This window comes from Lathamus discolor, chromosome 4 (assembly GCF_037157495.1).
Source record: "Lathamus discolor isolate bLatDis1 chromosome 4, bLatDis1.hap1, whole genome shotgun sequence".
NCBI classification, from domain to species: domain Eukaryota; kingdom Metazoa; phylum Chordata; class Aves; order Psittaciformes; family Psittacidae; genus Lathamus; species Lathamus discolor.
Genome location: NC_088887.1, coordinates 110,710,477 through 110,719,474, shown reverse-complemented (window position 1 = coordinate 110,719,474; position 8,998 = coordinate 110,710,477). Strand labels below are relative to the sequence as shown.

The 8,998-nt window shown below is 43.2% G+C and overlaps 1 long non-coding RNA gene across 1 annotated transcript in view; it reads right to left on the bottom strand.

The window, feature by feature from the left end:
• Positions 1-1,852: 1,852 nt before the first annotated feature.
• The window catches only part of LOC136013973 (uncharacterized), a 37,639-nt gene continuing 30,493 nt past the window's right edge, over positions 1,853-8,998 (bottom strand). The window contains exon 3 of the long non-coding RNA XR_010612467.1: positions 1,853-2,028. This is a non-coding gene — a long non-coding RNA (uncharacterized LOC136013973). The remainder of the gene's footprint in view (positions 2,029-8,998) is intronic.

The window sequence follows — 8,998 nt, the reverse complement described above, 5'->3', positions numbered from 1 at the left end:
TATGACTAAGTAGCAGCATAGTTGAGCCATAGAATAGATTATAGCACTACTAGAAGCAATATTTGATTATTTCTGAAATGCTATTACTTAAATTGATCACACAGGCTTTTGGGTACAACAATTCTTGTTGCTGTTTGGCAAAGATGTAGGTGTAGCCTTATTACTTAGATCTTACCTAATGTAATTAAAATAGACTATAAAATCAACAATGTGAACTCATGTTCAGCTAGATGGGAGCAAACAGATGAAATTGATAGTCATTTTATCCAGTAATTTTTAGACTGGAACTAATTAATACAAAAGTGATTACAAGAAATACACTATAGTATTAACCTCCATCTTAGATGTGTTTAGGAGGCTAATAAGTTATTAGTAGCTTCAGATAAGTTAACTGCTAGTATAATTTTTATGGTGACACAAATATAGCACCTGTTCTCAGTTTAATCATCTTCATTCCAGTCTTTTATCCACAGCCATCAGTGGGTCTCAATTGAGCAACATGCATTTTGCATCTAACAACAGCTATTTAGTACAACATTCATTAACATGCAGCTGCTGCCTGATGTTCAAAGTCTGCACCCTGAGGTATGGTGAAGGCCTTCATCTATTTCAGGCTTCTGCAGGATGCGTCTATGTTACATTATATGGCTGACTGATCTGTAAAAAAGATTATGGAACCCTGTAATGTCAATCACATTTTTCTCATTTAGGTTAGTGAGAGTTTGTGCATGGAGCTACATATATTTCAGTATGTTTTCCAAGAATTCCAGCATAATTTTTTCCAGGAGAAATTGTATGATTTCATTTGATACTTTTCCTTCCTAGAAGCATATAAGTAGCTGCCCTTGACATTTGCATTTTGCTTTTTTAGTGTAAAATTGGAAATTTGTCCCATACGTCTTGCAGTTTGGGCATGGAGACTCATGAACTTCTGTAAAGCTTTTGATGTTCTTTGTGATTAAAAAACTATGATAAATCTACTCATAATAAAGGTGGTAGAAAGCTGAAGCTGCAACAGCTTCTTAAAAGCATCTCTCTAAAGATACAGGCTCGCATCAGACTAATATTTCTTTGTTATAATTTCCCAGATTACTAGATTTTACACATTTTTTTCCATGCAGTCAGCATGGGTGTTTCCAAGGGTTGCTTGTGTCTGGCCAACCTGATTGCCTCCTATGATAAAATGACTGCATTTCTGAGGGGAAAGCAGTAGATGTCATTTTAATTGAATTTAGCAAGGCATTCAAGGTTCTTTCCCATCATATTCTTGTATCCAAGAGGGGATGCTAGGCTAGAGATGGGAAAGTCAGATGGTTTATTATCTCTATAGCTGGTTGGGTTTAGAGGGCAATGGGTAATAACTCATATTTACCTGGAGATGGGGAACACCATAGTGGTCTGTCCTGGAAGCTTCCCAGGGACCTGTTTAATATCTTTGCCAGTGGGTGGGAGGGGGCACCAGGGTGTTTGGTCATCAGGTTTGCAATGGCATAAAATTGAACCACCACTTGATACATTCAAAGGCAAGGCTGCCATCCCAAGGGACTTGAAGGAATGGGCTGACAGGGACATCATGAAAATCAGCAATGATAAATGCAAAGTCCTTCACCTGGATTGAAGGACCCTTTGCAACAACACAGGTTCAAGCCTGCCCAAGGAGCAGCTCTGCGGGAAAGGCTGGAGGTCCTGTTGGGACAGGTGAGTGGGACTTGGGCCAGCAGGAAGTCCCAGCAGTAGCCTGGGTTGCATGAACAGGGACAGAAGTAGAGACGAAGGTAAGTCATTATTCCCCTTTATTCACCATCTGTTATACCCCATACAGATACTGCATCTAGTTTTGTACCCCACCAAATAGAAAAAAAGATTGATAAATGAGTCAGTTAAGGTGAAGCCCCCAAGGTGATGGCGAAGCTGGGCTTGTTCAGCCTGGAGCAGACACAGCTTTGGGGGCACCTAACAGCAGTGCCCAGTGCCTATGGAGCGGTCCTTGAGGAGATGGAGATGGGCTTTTCACAGTTGTTCAGGGAGCTAGGATGAGAAACAAAAAGGAGAAGCTGAACCAGAAAAGCTTAATCCTGACAATAACAAGAAACTTTTTCCCCATGAGGACAGTCAGACAGATGTGCAGGTTTAGTAGTCTTGAGGTTTTAACTGGATGATGCCTTATACAGCCTGGTCTGATCTCAGGGCTTAGCCTGCTGTGAGCGGGGAGTTAGAGCACAGACTTCCTGAGGTCCCTTCCAATCTGAGCTATCCTGTGGTCCTGTGACTTCTTACTGAGAGCATTCTGTCTTCTTCTGAGACAGAACATTGGCCCGTGTAGCCCCTGAACTGGTCTGTCAGACTTTTCAGGCAGATCATCCTGCCATTGCATGACCTTGAGATAACCTTTGACTGTTTGTTTTCTGTGTCTCCACTTTTTTTCATGCTGTGTAAGGCCAAAGCCCAGACAGAAACATTGTCAGATGAAAGGCAGAAGGGCTGTTGAGGAAAACAAACAACCCTAAAGTCATTCAGGGGAGCAGCTGGGGTGGTAAGAGGAGTATCTATCTCCCATAGTCAGGCAAATGTCACCTGTGAGATCTGCTTTAGGCAGGTTTACTAAAGCCAGGTTCCCAAAAACCAGGTTCCTCCTGTCCCCACTCTGGAGCTGGATTTTCCTGGGAAACGTTTCTGAGGACATGTTTTAGGCTCAGGTCACTATGAATCTTTCGCAGTCCTCACTAATAGTTCCCTTATGTACTGTCACTATACTGACATATGCAGGTGACAGAAAATCCCCACTTAATGCAAATATTAGAGAGCTCCCAAGATAGTCATCTCATTTAGCTACTTTGTGGCTTTCCTTTCTCTCCTGTACATACATTAACTATTATTTGAAAAGGATCCCATCACCTCCATCAGTTGAGGTCAGAGTCCCCAGTCCCATATTGAGAGGTCTGTAAGGAGAAATTCTTACTGTTCAGCTGCTGTTTTTTTAGTATGATGGCTTAAATCCTCACGAAAGTCAAAAGGCCCAGAGCACACTCAGGAGCTTAGAAGAATAAAGGGAGATTACAGCTTTGCTTTTTTGTTTTTTAACCCAACTATTGTGACTGTGTGCAGTGCAAGGCAGCTCACAGTGTGCTGCCTAGCCTTACATCTGCTTCCTCTAGCTTTAATTACTACCTCTTATTTCAATTAGGCAGGAGGTTGCTCCTTTTCCTTCACCATTCTGTCTCTTCTATACATAAGTCTGCAGCAAGAGCCTCTCAGCAAACATATGATATGTATGAATTTATCCCAGTTTGCTGCTCAGTGTGTGTGATCACATTGACACCAGGATGATTGTGCCACAGTGATGCTGAACAGGGCTGAGTTTGCCAGTATCCTGAAAGTGCAAAGTGTCTGTGTCATCCCTGAGCAGATCAATCGGTCATTCATGTGCACAAAATCTGTTGAACCGAACTGAAAACCTCAGGGACATGAAGATGCTTGATTGGGTAAATATTGCCAGTTGCAGTCATAAACCTACTTTACTAAGGAAGTGAAGGCAGAAAGCTTTAGAAAACCACTTATGAAATATAAGACATACAGATTCTGAAAATATCCTGGTTCTTTGGGAGCTTTGTTCTGATTCATCACCTGGTGTTTTGTATTTCATGTAAGAAGTGATGGTGATTTTCCACATTTGTTTGGTAAAGAAATCTTTATTCCCATGACTTTTACTTGACTTGTTTGCTGCAATTTTTAATTCTTCTGAGTGTCATATAATTTCCCACCAGCTTTCTTTTCTGCTCATATCTAGATCTCTCCATCTTTCTGAAGAGGATTTGTCCACTAGTCTTCTTATCAGGGACATTTTATCATTTCCTTTGGTCATAGTTGAAATCTTTCAAATTTATTCTAGTTTATCAGTATCCTCCTGTAGTCAAGTGCCTAGGAGTGCAAACAGCTATCCAACTACAATCTGTCCTAAGGACATATAAGAAAGAATAATTAGTTCTCTGGCCTTATAAATGATACCCCATAGTATAATATGCTGAAAGACGGTGTCTTCTGCAGCAAAATCACAGTGCATACTTGTATCTAGCATGTTTTGTTATCTTATATCAACTCCAAAATTAACAAATTGTGATTTTGGAGCTCCCTGAACTCTCTGGGACTTTTCCCTTTAAATATAAGCATCAGCCTCATTAATGCCATCATAATTTATTTATCACTTTCTAATGTTCTGTTAAATTCTGGAGCATAGGAAGTTCCACGTTAACATCAGGAAGAACTTCTTTACTGTAAGAGTGACAGAGCACTGGAACAGGTTGCCCAGGGGGGTTGTGGAGTCTCCTACACTGGAGATATTCAAGGCCCTCCTGGACAAGTTCCTGTGTGATGTACTGTAGGTTACCCTGCTCTTGCAGGGGGGTTGGACTAGATGATCTTTTGAGGTCCCTTCCAACCCTTGGGATTCTGTGATTCTGTGATTCTGTGAAATTCCTCTCTACTCTCAAAGTTGGAATTAAATATGTGTATGAACTATGTTCATTTCTGACTGAGTAGAAGCCCTCCAGGAGCATGAATTTGACATTGAGCTGATGAATGACAGCCCCTTGTAGCAAGCTCAGTTACTAGTTAAATTACGAATTTGGGAAATCATTGGCTGGTTTTCTTTGTCTTTAGTGTGACCTTCAACCACTGACCATAGAAGCATAGAAACGTTTGGACTGCAAGGGACCTTGAAGATCACCTAGTTCCAATCCCTCTGCTGTGGGCAGGGACACCTTCTGCTAGTGCAGGTTGCTCCAAGCCCCATCCAGCCTGGCCTTGAACACTGCCAGGGATGGGGCAGCCACAACTTCTGGGCAATTTATTCCCATGTCTCACCACTGAAATTCAGTAAAGAACTTCTTCTGCCTCTGATGTCAGTGAACTGATGCCAGGAATTTGTGTTATCTTTTAGTTTCAGAAGTGATAGAGATGCAGCAGGTCCCATGTTGTTTGGAGGCATTAAATCTGCTCTGACTGGTAACGTATCAGACATGTAATTGTTCAGCCACAACTTCTTAGGCTGGATGGGAAACATCCATTGACTCTCCAGCTGCACTATTAAGCCACAGATAAAAGGACATAATAATTAATTTAGGGCTAAAATATAACCAAGAAATAAAGTCTTATATTGTTCTGATTTTATTAGGAAGTACTTCTGCACATAGGCTGAAAACAGGCCTTTAGCTACCATGGGCTGAAGTCAGTGGCACTGCCCGCCATGGGTGTCCTGGGTTCAGCAGCAGCAGTCATTTTTCTCCCTCTTAGTAGCTGGTGCAGTGCTGTGTTTTTGACTTTCAGCCTGGGAACAGCACTGATAACACCGGTGTTTTTAGTTACTGCTCAAATGTTTGGTCTGACCTAGGAATTTGTGAGTCTCGCGCTCTGCCAGGGAGGAGGGGAAGCCGGGAGGAAGCAGAGACAGGACACCTGACCCAAACTAGCCGAAGAGGTATTCCATACCACAGCACGTCATGCCTGGGATGTAACTGGGAGTTACCCAGAAGGGCTGACTCACTGCTCAGTGGGGCTCAGTATCAGTGGCTGGTATTGTATTCTCTTCCTTTGTTATTTCCATTATTATTATCATTGGTGGTAGCAGCAGTGATTTGTGTTATACCTTAGTTACTGGGCTGTTCTTATCTCATCCCATGGGAGTTACATTCTTTTGATTCTCCTCCCCGTCCCTCTGGGAGTGGGGTTGGGAGGGGGGAAGAAAGAGGGGGGAGTGAGCGTGAGGGCTGCATGGTTCTTATTTACAGCCTGGGTTTAAACCACGACAATGGGTCAGGAAACAGCAATAGCAGAAGTCTGTAGAAGTCCATCTGACTGCAGCAGGGATTTCATGGCCAAACTTCACAAGGACCAGTTAATCCTCCTTTTGACCTTATGTCTAGAGACCACATACAGCAGGCACCTCCAAGGGAGAGGAGATGTTGGGAAGGACAAGCTATAGGAAGAGCCTTGCCAGCATCCCCCTGTGATCCATCTGCAGCTGTGCAGTGAGAGCTGCCACAATGCTGGAAGCTGTCAGCGTGTGAAGGGCAGTGACAGGTTGCAGTACCCCAGAGGAACAAGTTTCCTTTCTGGAGACCAGGACATGCCACCCCATGGTGAGAGGGAACTGTAGACATGAGAGATCTGCCATCTCTAGGGACGTAATTTCTGAAGTGGTGAAAGAAAGCAATTGTTAGCAATTTTCTGGGAGAGAAACAGCATGCAAGTTATTGATTGATTCTTACTGTCAGGTAATCCGAGCGCAAACTTTCTGTGAGGAAAGGCCAAAGTGTCAAATACGTATTTCACCATTTTTGAGAACGTCTACATGAAAGTGATGACAGGCTGACTAGAGTCCCCTCACTTCATATAATATGTGCTTCCAAAGTTCAATAGTGTTGTCATATGATTCAAATGTTTGCTTCAATCATTATTCATATCTTCTGTTGGCACTGGAGATGGGAAAATAATGAAAATATTATTCATAGAATGTATTAGTCCCCAAAATCCGTGAATCTCATTGAATAAATTATTCAACTATTTTTATCTTCCTCTTCCCCCTTACTCCTCCTCTCTGCCCCCAGGGATCTGCAGATGACTACCCACAAGGAGGAGGAAGCACAGATGCAGGTGTTGGCCCAGGGTGGAGATGCTGCCACTGTCTTGTATGATCCAGGTGGATGGACATGAACGTGCAACACACAGTGTGTGTGGTTCCTCCATTTCATTTTATGTGTGGGACCCCAAAAGTTATTTCTGTACAAAAGCCCAAAATGACAGCAGATGCCCAGGCACAGACAACTGAATCACATCCTGATTAGTATTCAAATAAATGTGCTTTCTTCAGAGGCAGACCGTGTCTGAGGTGACCCTGCTTGTCACTCCCCAGGGATGGATGGGGCAGTGGCAGCTTCTGCTTGGTGTCTGCAGCTGAGCTGTGCTTTTGTTGTGGCAGTACTGGAAGCTTGTCTGCTCTAATAAATTGTATTTATTCAGATAATTTTATATAATCAGGCTTACTTTTAGACTATTTGCAGCTATTTGTATTAAAGCTGAATGCTTCATCCCCTCCAATGAAGGCAGCTTTAGCACAGGGCTGCATCCTGCAGGTGGAAGTATATTGGAGTTACAAGCTTATGTTTGCAGCCAGGAAGACACTTGTAATATCGCATGCGCTGTTCGTACCTGCCAAAAAGGTGTGGGAAAAGGCCTGAGAGCCATGTGTAACTTATTGGGCAGAGCCTGGGATCTGATCAAGAGGGCCCTGACCTGTAACTCCTAGTGCCAGCCTACCACAGGCCAGGTCTATGGGCAGGTCCCAGCACTGCTCCTCCTCTTCGTCTGTCTAGGTGTCAGAGGCTTTAGGTAGATGCTTCTTCACAGTATCTTGCACAAGGTGACATACTGACAGTTGCACTGAGTCCTGCTCCTTCTCACAGCTTAAGAGGAAAGCAAGACAGCAGGAAAAGATTAATTTTCCCTAAGCTTGTATGTCTACAGGGCAGGCAACTACAACTCAGGCTCCCTTTAGAGCTCAGTAGGTTCTTACCTGATGAGAGACACTAGAGAGCATGGGGCCTTGTTTCACCCTTTCTGAAAGGTACAGACAAGACTAATTGCATCCCTGTCACCCCTGTGTCTCTTTATTGGCTAAGATCAGATCAGACACAGATACCCATTACTGCATTGTGGATATTACTGCTGATCCCATTAAAATCATGGATGTATGTCATCAGTGGTCCCAACACCACACTGAGCCCTGTGTGTCTGTGAGAGTATTCCCACACTGCAGGGGTCTGGGGAGTTACAGGAGAGCCTGTAGCATCTCTCTTGAGAGACTAGCTCCATTTAGTCAGGGCTACTGGTGATCTACCCTGCAGGCTTTGCTATTTGCAAATGAACATTTTTATGTATTTGCCACAGTCATTAGCACTGAAATGGAACTGTCTTAGCAGAAAAAGTCCTTATTGCTCAGATAATAGTTTCTGTGTTTCCTCCTCTCTGTCTAAAGTATGTGGTAGATGACAGCTGTGTAAGAGCCTTCTCTATCTCCATGTGATCTTCGTTGGGTACAAGTGTCTGTTCAAGACTGTAGGAGTCAGGCTTACAGAAGCTTAGCCACATTTGTGGACAGGAACACCAACTTGCAGAAGTAGCATGTTGTCTTTATTGCTCCTCCTGATCATTTACAATTTACTTCTCAAAGTCTGTCTATAACAAGTGATGTTCACCTTGTCTCAGCTCTCTGTAGCCTGGTTTGCTCCCCACACCTCTCCAGTGAGCAGGACATCCTTCCTATGCCGTTTCCCTTGGTGTGGTAACAAATGAGCACAACTGCTACTCACCTCAGGGTACTGAGTGATTTATCTGAGGGAAAAATGTTGGTGAGGCCATTGTTACCCTCCAACTTGTAAAAATGTCTGGTTCATTTCCAAAGGCTTAGTTATTCATTATCCAACTGTCACAAACATTCCCATTATGCTCTTCTGCACACGGCTGCTCTTAGGCTTTTGTCTCTTTGTCTTTCTCTCTTCCTTAATTCTTGATTCTTGCAGGATGCTTTGGAAACTCCCATAATTTCTAATGCCAAGCACTGGTTAGGGTCAGTGCGGGCAGGGTGAAGCAGTGTTCGTATTCAAAGATGCATAGGCATGTGTTTAACTTGTAGTGTTATAAATGTCAGCTTGTAATCTGCATGTAATTGCTTTGCAGAAATAAAGCTGAAGGACAAAAGCAAGGTGAAGTGTGAGTTATGAGGCTATGAGGATGGTGCAGCAACCCAGGTCCTCTGTAATGTACAGTGGTTTTGCCCTGACAAGAGATTTGTTCCAGAGGAAAAGTGAAGTAAGTCCTTCATGTATTGCGAACTAAAGCACAGACTTTGCCTTTCAAGCTTGGACACACTAAAATGAAATGGGCAGAAATCACTCAATAGACACAAACTCCTTTGAGATGGAAACATCCCAAACACTGCAAGTTT